Consider the following 20,639-nt stretch of genomic DNA (forward strand, 5'->3'; position numbering starts at 1 on the left):
ATAAGATCTTTTGCATCGTCCTTTTCCTGTGGTGGGGAAACAAAATGGTGCTCACCTCCCAGTAGCCGAGAGGAGAGAAAGCCAGACAAAATTACAGCAACTCATTGGGGGTGATGAAGTGGTTATCTTAGGCTGCAAAATGCTTCCCTACTTTTACTGGGTTTCTTAAGACAAGAAGCATGTGCTTTGTAAAGACTGACTAGCCTTCTGCTGTTAGCCTGTTCTATAACTAATTTAAATCTGTTTTTTTCCTGATTTTAAAGGAAAGTTTTGAATGCCAGCCTACTCTAGTTATCCTTAGGGAAATGAGAAAAGGGGTTTGGGCCTTCTCCTGGACCACAGAATTAAAGTGTGCAGGACATCTCTTGGGGCCAGATGTGGTGATAACAGCAGTGAGATCGAAGTATGACAATTCCAAGTGTCAGATACCAATACTGGGGAGGATAGGGCAAGGAAGTGGAGATTCTGAAGCAACTGCCATTCGCCTCCTAAAGAGTCTCCTTTTGGTCTTTTTCTCCTTCCAAACCTTCAAGGGCTTTGTGGTTGGTTTTTAATAAGGAAGGCCATTCCTTTCCCTTGTGGAATATATTCCCTTCAATATCCTCTTCAGGGGCAAACAGACAAAGAGTTGGAAGCCTCTGCTCTCAGGAGCCCTGCTTCCTATGTTTTCGTTTTTCTTCTCAAAATGCAAACCAAACCAACTCTCCCTGTTTCTGGATTTGGGATGTGGAAGGTCACACAGCAGGTACCGTCTAGCGAACAGGTCAGAAGAGGCCTCTGAGAGCTGCCCCTTGTCTGCCCTGGCATGGGAGGAGGGCTGTTTGAGTAGAATTTAGTCCTATGGAGAGAGAAGGAGGATGGGAGGACCACGACCAGACCACGGTGGGGGAGCAGCTCTGCTTCTGACACCAGTTTTCTCCCCTTTGCCTTTGTCCTTTTCTCAGGCAAATCAAACCCTGGAAGCCATGAAACTTTCACAAGCCGGATTGCGGATCTTCAGGCATAAGTTACTGTCAATAGAGAGGATAGGGAATAATCATCAGGAATGTGAGAAATCATCTTAGGAGTCGGGGCTGTTCACTCTGAGGAAGGGCTGATTCTGGGGGAGGACACCGGGTTGTAGTCTCAGTTTTCTCACCAACTAGATGTGTGCTGTTATGCAGATCACTTACTTGCTCTGGGCTTCAGGTTACCCAACTGCCATGAGAACATGGGACTACATGAGCTATAAGGTCCCTTCCATTTCAGACTAGGAGATTCTAAATGCCAACAGATTGGTCATGGGGAAAAATGAACACACTCCTTCCATGAGACTCCAAGGGGATGGGGAGCAGGACCAATGGGTAGAAGTTTTTGTAAGGCAGACGCTGGCTCATATGAAGAACTTTCTACTGAGTACGGAATGGAAAGTGATGCTTCACCATGCCTGGAGGGTTTTTCGGTGCTCACGTGGCCATGTAGCAGCAATGGTGTAAAAGGGAGCTAATTACAAATTAGCTAATTGAGTACTGAACTAGGGCAGTGGTCTCCAACATTTGTTTTCATGCAGCAGACTCCAGTCTCCAAAGGAAATATTAATCGAACTTCCAAAAGGTAAAACAGATTTGGTTGAATGAAGCAGGAATGAGATTCCCTTCTATTGTGTCCTCCTCTCATGGCCCCCAGGGAAACTCTGGAGACTCTAGGGTTCTTTAGTACTCGGTTTGAAAACCACTGATTATTATGATCCTTAAGTGACTTTCCTGCCTTGAGATGTAGGGCTATCTCCAAGTTTCAAGGGTTTGGTGAAAATGAGTTTCGCATGGATCTGCGCTATTGCCTGGAACTACTGGACATTCAGGGTCTTGTCTCAAGATGGTTTGTTACCTGGAGCCAGTGAGGGGTCTGTGTCAATCTTTAATAGCTAGTTCAGAGCTGAAATGATAGGGAAGAAAGTCTGCTGAGGGAAATAAGTCACTAGTCCAATTACCGGGAGTTCCTTTGCTGTGCAATCAAATATATAATGCAATTCTTGGCAGATTCATTGTTTGTGCAAACCCCTGTACTGAGTTCTCGGAATACAGGTGTAAATCAGATGCAGGCCTCTTACACCAAAAGCTCATGGAGGGAGAGACAGGAAAGAAAAGAGGCAAATGTAGAACAGTGTGATGTTTTATAACAGAGATATGGACAAGATGGTAAGAGAGTCCAGAGAAGGGCTTGACAGGCCAAGGAGAAGTGATGGTAAAGACACATCCTTTGGTGAGCCCAATATGAGAGCTCATTGTGTATATAGGAAACACTGAATAGTACCTTGAAGTTCATAAATGTGGGGGGTAGGATGGGAAATGAAGGAAGAAAGATTGTTTAAGTTGTGAAAAATCTTGAATGCAGATGCAAAGAAGTTGGACTCTGACCAAAAGTAGGGAATAATCAAAGTTTTTTGAGTATTATCAGATTTTTCTTTTTTAAAGAGACAACTCTGGCAGCAGTACGGAAGGTGACCTGGAGGAGAAAACATGGTGTCAGGGAGACCAGTTAGGGAGTTGTAACAATCTAGCTAGATCAGAGCTGCTAAGAACCAAGATGGAGAACTATGGTAAATGGAGTGAAAAAGAGGGGGCAGATTTAGGAAACATTGTAAAGAGTTTCCATGTGCATGATTTAGTGACTGAAAAACAAAAACGTTGCCTTCGAGTCAATTCTGACTCATAGCAACGCTATAGGACAGAGTAGAACTACCCATAGGGTTTCCAAGTAGTGGCTGGTGGATTCAAACTACTGACCTTTTGGTTAGCAGCCGATCTCTTAACCACTGCACCACCAGGGCTCCATTTGGTGACTGGATGGTAGCAAATGAGAGAGATGGAGGAGTCCAGGTGATTCCCATGATTCTTGCTTGAGTGACAGGGTGGATTAACCAAAAAAGGGAGTCCTGGAGAAGGTTTCCAGGGAAATGATGAAGAATTGTGATTTTTAGTGTTGAGTTTGAAGGATCCACGAAACCTTCTGGTGAAAGTGCATGATAGCACTCTTTAGGTCCTTTCCAGATCGGTCATTCCACCTGCAACTTCCAATCCCTCTCCAATCTCTGTGGAGCTGCCCCATGCCATCCAGCCCTTGCTTTGATTTTCTGGATTGGTCCAAGCTGTAAAAATAGCGTATTAGGCTGTGCTTCAGGACATTTGCCTGACTACATCTGTAAACCTGGGATTGACTTTCTGTTTTGCATTCCTGAAGACAAAAATCTAGAGCCTTGGCTTCAGTCCCCTTGTGGCCCCAAAGGAAGCCATCGCATTCCTCCACAGTCCTGAAAACCCTTCCCCCAGCCTAAAGAACATCTTGAAATTGCCCTTTCCACTGACCCACCGCTATTTCCGCCTTTTTCAGGCTGACTTCTGTCAGGGGAGGGCATGAGGGGGTGCTGACACAGAGTCAAAGTGCAGGAGACCTTTGAACCTTCTAGTCCGACCTTCTCATTTTTCAAATAAGGAAACTGAGGCCTGGGGAGGAGAGGCAACAAACTCAAGGTCACAGAAGGAATTAACGGCAGAGCTGGGACTAGGTCTCTCAACTCACAGTCCAGTTTCTTGCTGTGGCTAAATTTACTGTAGATCATGGTTGAAAGATTTCCTGTCTCAAATGATAATCAATTCCAAATACCTCATAACTAAGCAAATCTTTATACTACTTCAAGCTGCTGGGTAAAATATCTGTCAAGTAGGTAAGTCATGCCCTGCCCATGCCCTGCAAATATTCTTTGTAAAATAGCAAACGTTAAATGACCAGATCTGTCAAGAATTAGTTACAAGAATGATTTGGTCATTTTCAAAAGAAAGGAAGTAAATTGAAAAATTATTGTGCTGATGATTTTCATATGTTCAGTGTTTCAGTCTGCTGCCCTCCTGAGCCTTGGAGGTGACACCAAACAGCAAATTAAATAAATGTATTTGTTTCTATTGTCTACCTTTTAAGTCCATCTCCCCCTCCCTTAGAGCTGGGGGGAGGGTCTGGGACAGCTCATGGACTGAGTCTGCTGCTGAGACCAAGCCTGCAGCCAGACTGGAGCCGGTGTGACTGGGAGCAGGGGCTCTTATTACATGCAAACTATTACACCCCAGATCACCTCAGACACTTCAACTGGAGAGAAGCCCTGAACGGTACTGGACAAGAAAAGGAGCTTTATAAACTAGAAGCAAGGGGCTTCAGGAAGGATTTGGTACAAGTGCGGTGGGAGGGAAGGTCAGTAGCTTCCTCACCTCCACAGGCTGCTTGGAAGGGGAGCTAGTGGGTTAAGCAGAAGGGTCTGCAAGTCAAAGAGTCGTTGAATTTCAGAGCCTCAAGATACCTTAGACAACATTCTTTACTATATCATCAGGGACACTAAGTCCCAGAGAGGGGAAGGGACAGGCCCAAGGTCACACAGCTGGTAAGAGCAAAGCCAAAATAGAACCTAGAGCTTCTGGCTCCCCCAGTCAAGTGTTCAATACCTGTGAGGCAGTTCTGAATTGTAAATTTTGTTTGGAGGGAGGAGACTCCTCTTAGGCTCTAGAACCTATTTCTTTCTTAGGAACAATTCATGCTCAAACAACATGGTGTGAGGACTTGGAAGGATTATGAAGACATGCAGGGAGTCTAGAGAGCATGTAGTGACTCTTAGAGTGAGTTCCTAAGACCTGAAACTCCTCCTGACCTTCTGGTTTGTATTACTGCTAACTCAGTGTTTTCCAATGTTTGATGTATCTGTACATGGGATAATTTGGAATGGTACATTTTACTTGTTATAGATAAATATTTAATTTAATGTGTATTAACTAGTATCTTAAACTGTAATTTCATAGATGTTATGGCTTAGGGTAAGTTTTTTTTTATTGAAAATTCAGTTGATTTTTTTAAAAAATTAAGTACTTAATAGTGCAGGATAAAGCGATGGCAAAAGTTGTGAGGCTTGCAAATAAGTCAGGTTTGGGAAACACTGTGCTAGCTGATTCTTGGACCATAATAGCAGGAGCCGCAAAGGTCATTCTTCTGGGCTGTGTAACACTACATGTGTTCGAGTTGGACATTCCTCATGTTCTCTTATGAAGGAGTGCCAAGAGAGCCCATGAAACCCCTGCCAATGTTTCCTCTGTCAGTAGGACTACTAGGACAAAAACAGTAGTGTGTCAGAGAAACCTTTGGATTGACCGATCCTAATAGAAAGGGTATTGAATATGCAAATCATATGCAACTGTCAGCTTTGAGTCAGAGCTTCAGTTTTTCTTTTCTGAAAAGTCCCTAAAGGGAAAAAAGAAATGCCCCTGGCTGGTCCTCTCCTCCAACACTTCTGTTCTTTTCTGGTGGAATTTGTGAGAATGGCAGAGGAAAATGTAACAGGATCACAGTACAGATGGGAACACTGAGGTCCAGAGAGGGGAAGGTTCTTACCTGGATCATTCAACCATGAGTGGCACAGTCAAGACTGGATTCCAAGTTGTTTGACTCCCAAGTTAATGCTTATTCTATTGCCCCACATTTCTTGCCCCTCAGTTGCCCTTTTGACACATTCCCCATAGTCAAACCCACACCCCAACTCAGGCAGTGAGAGTCCCCACTGCAGACCCGTCTAGCACATCTTATTTTCCTCAGACCTTCTAAACTTATCAAGGGCTCAAAAAGCTGGTAAAATCGGCCACTTCTAAGAAATTGCTGGGAGGCTGAAGGATAGGGGTGGAAAGAAGTCTTTTTGGTTTTTATCCCTCTTGAATTTTGAAACATGTGAGGGAATTACCTATTCCCAAAAAATTAGACAATAAAGCAAATCAAGAGTTCTGCTCCCTCTCTGGGGTAAATCTCAGAAATGATCACATTTGTTCAGCACTTTGCCATTTTTAATGCACTATCAAGAGCCCTGTGCAGGAAGTTCCATTTTATAAATGTGGACGCCGCTTCAGGGAGAGGAAGTTATTTGTTTGAGGTCATACAGTGAATCTGTAATGAAACTGGTGGGGGGGTGACGTCCCAGCCCTGATTCCCAGTGTCTTGATGCTTCCCTTGCAGCATCCGCATACACTCATAATTTGTGCTGGATTTTCTTTCCTTGGATCAGCCTGAGACAATGTGTTCACATTTACCCATAAAAGACATTTTCAAACTTTAACCTAAAGAAGTAGCACAAAGACCAGTCCCGTCTCAGCTTTGTAGGTGAAAACCTCTACTACCTAGCTCCACTCCCTAAAAGGTGCTCCTCACTCTACTGAAAGCCACAATTCACTCAGCCACCCGGTGCCCACCCTCCCAGGGTTCAGCACTGGTGACTAAGCTTGGCACAAACATTGTAATGAGGCAACATGGCAGCTGTGAGTGCATTAGTCTGGGGGGCGAGGTCACTACTTTAGGGTCTGGGGGCTTCTTTTTAGCCTTTGCAGCTGTGCCTCTGAAATGGAGAGGTTTGACCTTCCCCCAGTATGGACATCCCACAGACACTGGGCCCCTAGAAGTCTCTGCTGCAAAGCAGGAACTGCTTTCAGCAAGAAGTCCTGGAATGGACATCAATATGCTGTTTACAAGAGACACACCTTAGACAAAAAGACATAAACATATTAAAAATCAAAGGATGGGGAAAATATATCAAACAAATAGTAACCAAAAAAGGGTAGGAGTGGCAATACTAATCTCAGACAAAATAGACTTCAGGGCAAAATCAACTGTAAAAGACAAGGAAGAACATGATATAATGATTAAAGGGATAATCCACGAAGAAGACAAAACCTTAATAAATATATACACACCCAATGATAGGGCTGCAAAATATATAAAACAAACTCTAATGGCACTGAAAAGAGAAATAGACAATTCCACAATAAGGGCAGGAGACTTCAACATACCACTCTTGGTAAAGGATGGAACATCTAGAAAGACACTCAACAAAGATACAGAAGATCTAAAGGCCAAAATCAGCCAACTTGACCTCACAGACATATACAGAATACTCCACCAAACAGCAGAAAAGTATACATTCTTTTCCAATGCACATGGAACATTCTCCAGAATAGACCACATTTTAGGCCATAAAGCAACCATCAAAATCCAAAACATCAAAATAACACAAAGCTTTCTCTCTGATCACAATGACATAAAAGTAGAAATCAATAATAGGTGGAGCAAGGAAAAAGAATCAAATACATGGAAACTGAATAATACCTTGCTTAAAAACCTCTGGGTAATAGGATAAATCAAAGAGGGAATAAAAAATTTCTAGAATCAAATGAGAATGAAAAACATCATATCAATAAATGCACACATCAAAAAAGAAGAACAGGCCAAAATCAAAACATTAGTTCTACAACTCAAAAAAATAGAGAAGAGCAAAAGAAGCCCACAGGCACCAGAAGAAAGGAAATAATAAAGGTCAGAGCAGAAATAAACGAAATAGAAAGCAGAAAAACAATAGAAAGAATTAACAAGACCAAAAGTTATTTCCCTGAAAAGATCAGCAAAATCAATAAACCATTGTCCAAACTGACAAAAGAAAAACAGGAGAAGCAAATAACTCAAATAAGAAATGAGATAGGGGACATTACAACAAATCCAACTGAAATAAAAAGGATCATAACAGAATACTATGAAAAATTGTACTCCAACAAATTTGAGAACCTAGAGGAAATGGACAAATTTCTAGAAACACACTACCTACTTAAACTAACACAAACTGACATAGAAGATCGGAACAGACCCATGACGAGAGGAGACTGAAGAGGTAATAAAAATTACCACCAGAAAAATGCCCTGGCCTGGACAGCTTCACTGGAGAATTCTACCAAATATTCAGAGAAGAGTGCACACCAGCACCACTCAAGATATTTCAGAACATAGAAAAGGAAGGAATACACCTGAATTCATTCTATGAAGCCGGCATAACCCTGTGCCAAAGCCAGGCAAAGACACCACAAAAAAAGAAAATTACACACCAATGTCTCATTAACATAGATACAAAAATTATCAACAAAATTCTAGCCAACAGAATGCAGCATCATATAAAAAAAATAATAAAACAACACAACAAAGTGGGATTCCTGTCAGGTATGAAAGGATGCTTCAACATTAGGAAATCAATCAACATAATCTACCACGTAAGCAGAAAAAAAGAAAAGAATCACACGATCATCTCAATAGACACAGAAAAGGCATTTGATAAAGTTCAACACCCATTCCTGATAAAAACTCTCAATAAAATAGGAATAGAAGGGAAATTCCTCAACATAATAAAGGGCATCTATACAAAACCAATACCCAACATCATTCTCAGTGGAGAGAAGCTGAAAGCATTCCCCCTGAGAATGGGAACAAGACAAGGATGCCCTTTATCACCCTTCTATTTAACACTGTGCTGGAAGTCCTAGCTAGAGCAATAAGGCAAGAAAAAGAAATAAAGGGCATACAAATTGGAAAGGAAGAAGGAAAACTACCCCTATTCACAGACGATAGGATCCTATACATAAAGAACCCCAAAGATTCCACAAGAAAACTACTGGAACTAATAGAAAGATTCAGCAGAGTAGCAGGATACAAGATCAACATACGAAAATCAGTTGATTCCTATACACCAACGAAGAGAACTTCAAAAAGGAAATCAGGGAAACAATACCATTTATAATAGCCCCTAAAAAGAAAATAAATACTTAGGAATAAATCTAACCGGGGATGTAAAAGACCCATATAAAGAAAACTACGAAACACTATTTCAAGAAACCAAAGAGAAAGACATACCATGCTCATGGATAGGAAGACTCAACATTAGTGTCATGGATTGAACTGTGTCCCCCAAAATTGTGTGTATTAATTTGGCTGGGCCATGATTTCCAGTATTGAGTGGTTGTCCTCCATTTTGTGATTGTAATTTTATGTTAAAGACGATTAGGGTGGGATTGTAATACCCTTATCCAGGTCACATTCCTGATCCAATGTAAAAGGAGTTTCCTGGCGGTGTGGCCTGCACCACCTTTTATCTCTCAAGAGATAAAAACAAAAGGGAAGCAAGGAGAGAGTTGGAAACCTCATACCACCAAGAAGGAAGCACTGGGAGGAGAGTGCGTCCTTTAGATCTGGGGTTCCTGCTCAAATAAGCTCCTAGTCTAGGGGAAGATTGACTAGAAAGACTTTCCTCCAGAGCCAATAGAGGGAGAAAGCTTTCCCCTGGAGCTGATGCCCTGAATTTGGACTTCTAGCCTTCTAGACTGTGAGAAAATAAATGTCTCTTTGTTCAAGTTATCTGCTTCTGGTATTTCTTGCTTTCTTTCTTTTTTAAAAATTTTTATTGTGCTTTAAGTGAAAGTTTACAAAATAAGTCAGTCTCTCACACAAAAATTTATATACACCTTGCTATATACTCCTAATTGCTCTCCCCTTAATGAGACAGCCCGCTCCTTCCCTCCACTCTCTCTTTTCGTGTCCATTCCACCAGCTTCTGACCCCCTCTGCCCTCGTAACTCCCCTCAAAATAGGAGATGCCAACATAGTCTCAAATATCTACTTGATCCAAGAAGCTCATTCTTCACCAGCATCTTTTTCTATCCCATTGTCCAGTCCAATCCCTGTCTGAAGAGTTGGCTTTGGGAATGTTTCCTGTCTTGGGATAACAGAAGGTCTGGGGTCCTTCTAGACTCAGTCAGACCATTAAGTCTGGTCTTTTTATAAGAATTTGGGGTCTGCATCCCACTACTCTACTTCTCCTGTGTTCCCTGTCAGGGCAGTCATCGGTTGTAGCCAGGCACCATCTAGTTCTTCTGGTCTCAGGCTGATGTAGTCTGGTTTATGTGGCCCTTTCTGTCTCTTGGGCTCATAATTACCTTGTGCCCTTGGTGTTCTTCACTCTCCTTTGATCCAGGTGGGTTGAGACCAATTGATGCATCTTAGATGGCTGCTTGCTAGCGTTTAAGACCCCAGATGCAACGCCCAGAAGTGGGATGCAGAATGTTTTCTTAATAGATTTTATTATGCCAATTGACTTAGATGTCCCCTGAAACCATGGCCCCCACAGCCCTGCCCCTGCTATGCTGGCCTTCAAAGCATTCAGTTTATTCAGGAAACTTCTTTGCTTTTGGTTTAGGCCACTTGTGCTGACCTCTCCTATATTGTGTGTTGTCTTTCCCTTCACCCAAAAGAGTTCTTATCTACTATCTAATTAGTGAACACCCCTTGCCCTCCCTCCCTCCCTCCCCTCCTCTCATAACCGTCAAAGAATATTTTCTTCTCTGTTTAAACTATATATCGAGTTCTTAAAATAGTGGTCTTATACAATATTTGTCCTTTTGCAACTGACTAATTTCATTCAGCATACTGCCTTCCAGATTCTTTGATGTTATGAAATGTTTCGCAGATTCATCACTGTTCTTTATCGATGCGTAGTATTCCATTGTGTGAATAACCAAAACCAAAAAAAACCAAACCCAGTGCCGTCGAGTTGATTCCAGCTCATAGCAACCCTACAGGACAAAGTAGAACTGCCCCATAGAGTTTCCAAGGAGCACCTGGCAGATTCGAACTGCCGACCCTTTGGTTCGCAGCCTTAGCACTTAATCACTATGCCACCAGGGTTTCCATTGTGTGAATATACCATAATTTATTTATCCATTCCTTCGTTGATGGGCACCTTGGTTGCATCCATCTTTTTGCTCTTGTAAACAGTGCTGCAATGAACATGGGTGTGCATGTATCTGTTCATGTAAAGGCTCTTATTTCTCTAGGATATATTCCAAGGAGTGGGATTGCTGGATCATATGGCAGTTCTATTTCTAGTTTTGTAAGGAAGCACTAAATGATTTCCAAAGTGGTTGTACCATTTTACATTCCCACCACCAGTGTATAAGTGTTCCAGTCTCTCCACAACCTCTCCAACATTTACGATTTTGTGTTTTTTGGATTAATGCCAGCCTTGTTGGAGTGCGATGGAATCTCATTGTAGTTTTGATTTGCATTTCTCTAATGGCTAATGATTGTGAGCATTTCTTCATGTATCTGTTAGCTACCTGAATGCCTTCTTTAGTGAAGTGCCTGTTCATATCTTTTGTCCATTTTTTAATTGGGTTATTTATCTTTTCGTAGTTGAGTTTTTGCAGTATCATGTAGATTTTAGAGATCAGGCCCTGATTGGAAATGTCATAGCTAAAAACTTTTTCCCAGTCTGTAGCTAATCTTTTTACTCTTTGGTGAAATCTTTGGATGAGTATAGGTGTTTGATTTTTAGGAGCTCCCCCCCAAAAAAAAAGTTTTTTTTTTTTTAGTCCCAGTTATCTAGTTTTTCTTCTGCATTGTTAGTAATGTTTTGTATACTGCTTATGCCATATATTAGGGCTCCTAGCGTTGTTCCTATTTTTTTTCCATGATCTTTATAATTTTAGATTTTATATTTAGGTTTTTGATCCATTTTGAGTTCGTTTTTGTGCATGGTGTGAGGTATGGGTCTTGTCTCATTTTTTTGCTGATGGATATCCAGTTATGCCAGCACCATTTGTTAAAAAGACTGTCTTTTCCCCATTTAACTGCTTTGGGGCCTTTGTCAAATATCAACTGCTCATATATGGATGGATTTGTGTCTGGATTCTCAATTCTGTTCCTTTGGTCTACGTATCTGTTGTTGTACCAGTACCAGGCTGTTTTGACTACTGTGCAGGTATAATAGGTTCTAAAATCAGGTAGAGTGAGGCCTCTCACTTTGTTCTTCTTTTTCAGTAATACTTTACTTATCTGGGGCTACTTTCCCTTCCATATGAAGTTGGTGATTTGTTTCTCCATCTCATTAAAAAATGCCATGTGATTTTGGATCGGAATTGCATTAAATCTATAGATCGCTTTTGGTAGAACAGATATTTTTATAATGTTAAGTCTTCCTATCCACGAGCAAGGTTTGTTCTTCCACTTATGTAAGGCTCTTTTGGGTTCTTACAGAAGTGTACTGTAGTTTTCTTTGTATAAGTGTTTTACACCTCTGGAAAGATTTATTCCTAAGTATTTTATACTCTTGGGGGCCACTGTAAATGGTATTGATTTGGTGATGTCCTCTTCGATGTTCTTTGGTGTAGAGGAATCCAACTGATTTTTGTATATTTATCTTGTATCCTGATACTCTGCTGAACTCTTCTATTAGTTTCAGTGGTTTCCTTGGGGATTCCTTAGGGTTTTCTGTGTATAAGATCATGTCATCTGCAAACAGAGATACTTTTACTCCTTCCTTGCCAATCTGGATGCTCTTTATTTCCCTATCTAGCCTAATTACTCTGTCCTGGACCTCCAGCACAATGATGAATAAGAGCAGTGATAAAGGACATACTTACTGGTTCCTAATCTCAAAGGGAATGCTTTCAGACTCTCTCCATTTAGGATGATGTTGCTATTTTTTTTTATAAATGCCATTTATTATGTTGAGGAATTTTCTTTCTATTCCTATTTTGCTGAGAGTTTTTATCATGAATGGATGTTGAACTTTGTCAAATGCCTTTTCTGCGTCAATTGATAAAATCATGTGATTCTTGTCTTTTGTTTTATTTATATGATGAGTTACATTAATTGTTTTTCTAATGTTGAACCATCCTTGCATAAAAAAAAAAACTAGTGCCATCCTTGCATACCTGTTATGAATCCCATTTGGTCATGGTGAATTATTTTTTTTGACATGTTGTTGAATTATATTAGCTAGAAATTTGTTGAGGATTTTTGCATCTAAATTCATGAGGGACATAGGTCTGTAATTATCTTTTTTGTGGTATCTTTACCTGGGTTTTTTTTTTTTTTTTTTTTTACCTGGTTTAGGTATCAGGAACATGCTGGCTTCATAGAATGAGTTTGGGAGTATTCCCTCCTTTTCTATGCTCTGAAATACGTTTAGTAGTAGTGGTGTTAACTCTCCTGTGAAAGTTTGGTAGAACTCTGCAGTGAAGCTGTCCATCCAAGCCAGAGCTTTTTTTGTTGTTGTTGGGAGTTTTTGGATTACCTTTTCAATCTCTTCTTTCGTTATGGGTCTATTTGGTTGTTCTACCTCTGTGTTGGTTTAGGTAGGTAGTATGTTTCTAGGAATTCATCCATTTCTTCTCGGTTTTCAAATTTGTTAGAGTACAATTTTTCATAGTAATCTGATATGCTTTTAATTTCAGTTGGGTCTGTTGTAATATTGCCCATCTCATTTCTTATTCAGGTTATTTGCTTCCTCTCCTGTTTTTCTTTTTTCAGTTTGGCCAATGGTTTACCAATTTTGTTAAGTTTTTCAAAGAACCAGCTTTTGGTCTTGTTAATTCTTTCAATTTTTTTTCTGTTTTCTTTTTCATTTAATGCTACTCTAATTTTTATTATCTGGTTTCTTTTGTTGCTCTGTTTGTATTTGTTCAAGTCGTAGGGATGAGTCTTTGATTTTGGCCCTTTCTTCTTTTTGTATGTGTGCATTTATTAATACAAATTGACCTTCGAGCACTGCTTTCACTGTGCCCCAAGTTTCTGATAGGAAGTGTTTTCATTCTCATCAGATTCTATGAATTTCTTTATTCCATCCTTAATGTCTTCCATAGTCCATTTCTGTTATTGATTTCTACTTTTATGGCCTAATGGTCAGAGAAGATGCTTTGTAATATTTCAGTGTTTTAGATTCTGCTAAGGCTTGCTTTATGACCTAATATGTGGCCTATTCTAGAGAATGTTCCAGGCACACTAGAGAGGAAAGTATACTTGGCTGCTGTTGGGTGGAGTGTTCCGTATATGTCATGAGGTCAAGTTGGTCGATTGTAGCATTTAGATCTTGCATGTCTTCATTGAGCTTCTTTCTGGATGTCCTGTCCTTCATCAAAAGTGGTGTGTTGAAGTCTCCTACTATTATTGTGGAGCTATCTATCTCACTTTTCAATTCTGATAGTTTGCTTTATGTATCTTTCAGCCCTGTCATTGGGTGCATGAATACGTAATATGGTTATATCCTCTTTGTCTATTGTCCCTTTTCATTATATAGTGTCCTTCCTTATCCTTTATGATGGATTTAACTTTCAAGTCCGTTTCGTCAGAAATTAATATTGCCAATCCTGCTCTTTTTTGATTGTTGTTTGCTTGATATATTTTTTCTTCCATCCTTTGAGTTTTAGTTTGTTTGTGTCTCTAAGTCTAAGGTGTGCCTCTTGTAGGCAGCGTATAAACGGGTCATGTTTATTTTCCCAATCTGCCACTCTCTGTCTCTTAATTGGTGCATTTAGTCCATTTACATTCAGTGCAATTATGGATAGGTATTTTTTTATAAATTTAGTGTGATCATTTTGATGTCTTTTTTTTGTGTGTGTGTTGTCGACAGTTTCTTTTTCCCACTTAGTTTTTTGTGCTGAGTAGTTTATCTTTATATATTGCCTTTTCCACTTATTTGTTGTTGTTGATTTTGTTTCTGCTTTATTTTTATCTTGCATTTTATTTTGATGTGTAGGGTAGTTTGTTTCCTTTGTGGTTACCTTAATATTTACCCCTATTTTTCTAAATTTAAACCTAATTTTCATTTCTTTGTATTGGCTTGTCTTCCTCTCCATATGAAAGATCTATGACTACATTTCTTAGTCCTTCTTTATTGTTTTAATGTTGTCTTCTTTTAGATAGTAACATCACTGTTTCCCTGTTTTGAGCGTTTTTTTAATCTCGATTTATTTTTGTGATTTCCCTGTCTGTGTTGATCTCTGATTGCTCTGTCCAGTGTTCTAGACTTGGGTCGATACCTGATATTATTGATTTTCTAACCAAAGAACTCCCTTTAGCATTTCTTGTAGTTTTGGTTTGGTTTTCACAAATTCCCTAAACTTGTGTTTATCTGGAAATGTCTTAATTTCACCTTCATATTTGAGAGACAGTTTTGCTGGATATATGATTCTTGGCTGGCAATTTTTTTTTCCCTCAATGCTTTATATAAGTCATCCCAGTGCCTTCTTGCCTGCATGGTTTCTGCCGAGTAGTCTGAGCTTATTGTATGTGCTTTGTAGGTGACTTTTTGTTTATCCCTAGCTGCTCTTAAAATTCTCTCTTTATCTTTGGTTTTGGCAAGTTTGATTTTAATATGTCTTGGTGATTTTTCTTGGAAAATCTACCTTATGTGGAGTTTGATGAGCATCTTGGGTGGATATCTTCTCATCTTTCATGATATCAGGGATGTTTTCTGCCAACAAATCTTCAAAAATTCTCTCTGTGTTTTCTTTTTTCCCTCCCTGTTCTGGCACTCCAATCACTCATAGGTTATTTCTCTTGATAGAGTCGCACATGATTCTTAAGTTTTCTTCATTTTTTAAAGTTCTTTTATCTGATTTTTCCTCAAATATATTGGTGCCATGTGCTTTAACTTCAAGGTCACCAATTCTGCCTTCCAATTGCTCAATTCTGCTTCTCTGACTTTCTATTGAGTTGTCTAAATCTGTAATTTTATTGTTAATCTTCTGAATTTCTGATTGCTGTCTATGGATTTTTCCAGCTTATTAAATTTTTCATTATTTTCCTGAATAACGTTTTTAATTCCTTCAACTGCTTTATATGTGTGTTTCTTGGCTTGTTCTGTGTATTGCCTAATTTCCTTCCTGATGTCTTGAAGGGTTCTGTATATTAATCTTTTGTATTCTGCATCCGGTAATTCCAGGAAGGCACTTTCATCTAAAAGATCCCTTGATTGTTTGTTTTGAGAACTTGTTGAGGTGATCATGGTCTGTTTCTTTATGTGACTTGATATTGACTGTTGTCTCCAAGCCATCTATAAGTTATTGTATTAGGTTATTTTATGTTTGCTTACCGTATCCTAGCTTCTTGCTTTGTTTTGTTTTGATATGCCCAAATGGGTTGCTTGAGTGAGCTAGCTTGATTATTTTTGCCTTTGGAGCTCTGACGTCATGTCCCCAGATGGTTAGAGCTGTTATTAGATATATCATTCTAGGAGTCCTTTCACTTTTCTTGCATGAATTCAGCTTGTGTGTCCAGGTAGCTGATCATTAAGTGTGTGGTACAGGCTCTGTCCTACAGTCTTCGAGGAGCAGGGGTCATTGGTGTAGGTACCGGTATCTGGTTGCAGCAGGGGGTCATGCTCTGAACAAATCAGGGGGCTGAGAATCATCCTCCATTGGTCTCTGAGGAAAATGTGTCCCTGTTCCCTAGAGTGTACATGTGGGTGGGTTCTGCATATAGTCCATGGGCACCCAATATTTTGGGTTGTAAGGACTGGGAGGTACCTGTTATCCTTGGACCCCTTTCATGGGTGGCTGGATGACCTGAGTGGAGCCATCAGTCCTTAGCCCCCTGCTGTGGTTAGGTGAGGACCCTGTTTAATAGGCAAAGTGGTGTCAAACATCAAACACCCACCTCTCCACCACACATCTGAAACAGTTGTAGTCTGGATCAGAATTGCATTGTATCTGTAGATCACCTGTCTTCTGATATAAGCCGACACAGGTCCATGCAGGGGGGGAGGTACTCAAAGTCCACGGACCATTTATGCCTGGACAGGAGCCGCTTCTGGCCTGAGCTCCCTAGGTTAGTGGAGCTGGCAAATTATCTTTTCACCCATTTGCAAATTTATTCCTTTTCCAAGGCCAGGAGGATGGCTCTAGGGGCTCAACAGGGCCTGTCTCAGGCACAGGAAAATCAATAGCTGCTGATCCAAATACCATCAGCATTCTTTAACAAGATGGAAAAACTAATCACTAACTTTATATGGGAAGGAAAGAGGCCCCAGATAAGTGAAGCATTATTGAAGAAAAAGAACAAAATAGAAGGCCTTACACTACCTGAAATCAGAACCTACAATACAGTCACAGTAGTCAAAACATCCTGGTACTGGTACAACAACAGACACACAGACCAATGGAACAGAATCGAGAACCCAGATGTAAATCCATCCACCTATGGTCAGCTGATCTTTGATGAAGGTCCCCCCCAAAAAAAAACCTGTTGCCATTGAACTGATTTTGAGTCATAGTGACTCTATGGGACTGTGTAGAACTGTCCCATAGGGTTTCCAAGGAGCTGCTGGTGGATTCAAACTGTCGACCTTTTGGTTAGCAGCACCACCCGGGTTCTGACAAGGAATGGAAGTCCGTTAAATGGAGAAAAGACAGTCTTTTTAACAAATGGTGCTGGCAAAACTGGATGTCCATCTGTAAAAAAATGAACAGGACCCATACCTCACATCATACGAACTCAAAATGGATCAAAGACCTAAATATAAAACCTAAAATGATAAACATCATGGAAGAGAAAATAGGGACAACACTAGGGGCCCTAATACATGGCTTAAATACAATACAAACCATAACTAACAGTGTACAAACACCAGGAGATAAACTGGATAACTGGGAGTTCCTAAAAATTAAACACTTTTGCTCAACAAAAGAATTCACCAAAAGAGTAAAAAGATTACCTACAGACTGGCAAATAATTTTTGGCTGCAACATACCCAACAAAGGTCTAATCTCTGAAATCTATAGAATGTTTCAGCTCCTCAACAACAAAAAGATAAATAATCTAATTTAAAAATGGGCAAAGGATATGAAAGGACACTTCAACAAAGAAGACATTCAGGAGGCTAACAGACACAGGAGGAAATGCTCGTGATTATTAGCCATCAGAGAAATGTAAACCAACACTACAATGAGATACCATCTCACCCCAGTACTACTGGCACTAAAAAAAAAAAAAAAAAAGGAAAGAAAATAACAAATATTGGAGAGGTTGTGGGGAGACTGGAAATCTTATGCACTGCTGGTGGGAATGTAAAATGATTCAACCACTATTGAAAATGATATGGTGCCTCCTTAAAAAGGTAGAAATAGAAACACCATAAGATCCAGCAATCCTACTCCTAGGAATATATTCTAGAGAAGAGCCATCCAAGAATAGACATATGCACAGTCATGTTCATTGCAGCATTATCACAATAGCAAAAAGATGGAACAACCTAAGTACCCATCAACAGATGAATGGATAAACAAACTATGGTGCATACACACAATGGAATACTACACAACAATAAAGAACAATGATGAATCCAGGAAATATATCACAACAGAGATGAATCTGGAGGGTACTATGTTGAGTGAAATAAGTTAATCATGAAAGGACAAATACTGTATGAGATCACAACTATAAAAACTCATGAAAAGGTTTACACACAGAAACAATCTTTGATGGTTATGAGGGGAGGGAGGTGTGGGAGGGAAAAACACTAACTAGACAATAAGTAAGTGATAACTTCAATGAAAGGTAAGACGGTACGCAATACTGGGTAAGTCAGCACAACTTGACCAAGGCAAAGGCGTAGAAGGTTCATAGACACATCCAAACTCCCTGAGGGACCAAATTACTGGGTTGAGGGCTGGGGATCATGGCCTTGGGAGACATCTAGCTCAATTGGCATAACATAGTTTATAAAGAAAATGTTGTACATCCTGCTTAGGTGAGTAGCCTCTGGGGTCTGAAAAGCTCATGAGTGGCCATCTAAGATAAGTCTACTGGTGCCATTCTGACTGGAGCAAGGGAGAATGGAGAAGACCGAAAACGCAAGGGAAAGATTACTCGAAAGAACTAATGGGCCACAACCTCCACCACACCGAACCCAGAACAACTAGATGGTGACTGGCTACCACCACTGACTGCTCTGACAGGAATGACGATAGAGGGTCCTGGACAGAGCTGGAGAAAAATGTAGTACTAAATATAAACTCATGAGAATAGACTAGTCTTACTGGTTTGGCAAAGACTGGAGAAACCCCGAGAGTACGGCCCCCAGACACCCTTTTAACTCAGTACTGAAGTCATTCCTGAGGTTCACCCTTCGGCCAAAGATTAGACTGGTCTATAAAACAAACAGAAGCCCTGGTGGTGCAGTGGTTAAGAGGTCGGTGGCTAACCAAAATATTGGCAGTTCAAATCCACCAGCAGCTCCTTGGAAACCCTATGGGGCAGTTCTACTCTGCCCTATAGGGTCACTATGAGTCGGAGTCGACTCGATAACAACAGGTTTGTTTTGTTTTGTTTTTTTATAAAACAAAAAATAATACACCTAGTTCAACTACATACAGGAGACTAAAGGGGCACTCCAGCCCAGGTGCAAGGATGAGAAGGCAGGAGGGGTCAGGAAATCTGGACAAATGGAAATGAGAATCCAAGTTCTAGAAGGAGAGAGTGTTGACATTTTGTGACATGTTACCAATGTCACAAAACCGTATGTGTATTAATTGTTTAATGAGAAACTAATTTGCTCTGTAAACTTTCACCTAAAGCACAATAAAAAAGGACAAATATTGTATGACACCACTACTATAAAATCTCAAGAAAAGGTTTACACACAGGGAAAAACAAAAAACAATCGTTGACGGCTAGGAGGGAGGGGAAAGATGTGGAGGGGAAACCACTAACTAGATAGTAGACAACTGCTAACTTTGGTGAAGGGAAAGACAACATACAATATAGGGGAAGTTAGCACAACTTGACCAAGACAAAGTCACATCCTAGACACATCCAAACTCCTTGAGGGACTGAGTTACTGGGGCTGAGGGCTGAGGACATCTGGGCCAACTGGTATAACATAGTTCATATAATAAATGTTCTATATCCACTTTGGTGAGTAGCATCTGGGATCTTAAAAGTTAGTGAGTGGCCATTTAAGATACACCTCACCATGTTTGGAGCAAAGGAAAATGAAGGAAACCAAAGACACAAGGAAAATATTAGTCCAAAGGACTAATGGACCACATGAACCACGGTCTCCATCAGCCTGAGCCCAGAACTAGATGGTGCCCGGCTACCACCACCAACTGCCCTGACAGGGATCACAATAGAGGGTCCCAGACAGAGTGGGAGAAAAATGTAGAACAAAATTCAAATTCACACACAAAAAAAGACCAGACTTAGTGGTCTGACGGAGACTGGAGGAACCCCCGAGACTATGACCACTGAGCCCTCTGCTAACTCAGAACTAAAGCGATTCCCAAAGTCTGCCTTTCAGCCAAAGATGAGACAGGCCTATATAACAAACAGTACGTGTGTACGTGAGGAACATGCTTCTTAGTTCAGTCAAGTATAGGAGAACAAATGGGCAACACCTGCCCAAAATTAAAGACAAGAAGTCAGGAAGGGACTGGAAAACTGGACAAATGGACACAGAGAACCCGGAGTGGAAAGGGAAAGGAGGAGATTGCTTAATGACACATTGCAGGGATTGCAACCAATTTCACCAAACTATTGGTGTATGAATTTGTGAATGAAAAACTAATTTGTGCTGTAAAAGTCCACATAAAGCACAGTAAATTTTTTTTTAATCCTGGAATAATGATGGGGGGGAGGTAGGGGAGTGGGACTGAGGAAGAACATATATGTGTATGGTGATCAAAACAGTGTTCCTGCTTCAAAATAGGTCTCCTCTCATCTGCTGTCATGGCAATGCAAACAACTCACTCTGTCAGCTCTTCTTTTCTGGCAGCCACCACCCAAGAACTCAGGATCCTAAGGAAAAGTCCTTGTGAAGTCATCAGATCCCTTCTCTGCCTCTTGGTAAGACTGTGCCCAAACCACCTCCAACTACTTTGGGAGGTTCTCAGGAGCAAGGGCTCATGTTGTCTCTTTCAACATATCCCCAAGATGCCTAGTACAGGCCCTTAGCATACCAACTGCTAATTGCTGCCTTCCTGGTTCAG

At 40.5% G+C, this 20,639-nt stretch overlaps 1 protein-coding gene across 1 annotated transcript in view; it reads right to left on the bottom strand.

The window, feature by feature from the left end:
- The window catches only part of STARD8 (StAR related lipid transfer domain containing 8), a 110,026-nt gene that overhangs the window by 60,745 nt on the left and 28,642 nt on the right, over positions 1-20,639 (bottom strand). The window lies entirely within an intron of this gene.

This window comes from Elephas maximus, chromosome X, assembly GCF_024166365.1.
Source record: "Elephas maximus indicus isolate mEleMax1 chromosome X, mEleMax1 primary haplotype, whole genome shotgun sequence".
NCBI classification, from domain to species: Eukaryota; Metazoa; Chordata; class Mammalia; order Proboscidea; family Elephantidae; genus Elephas; species Elephas maximus.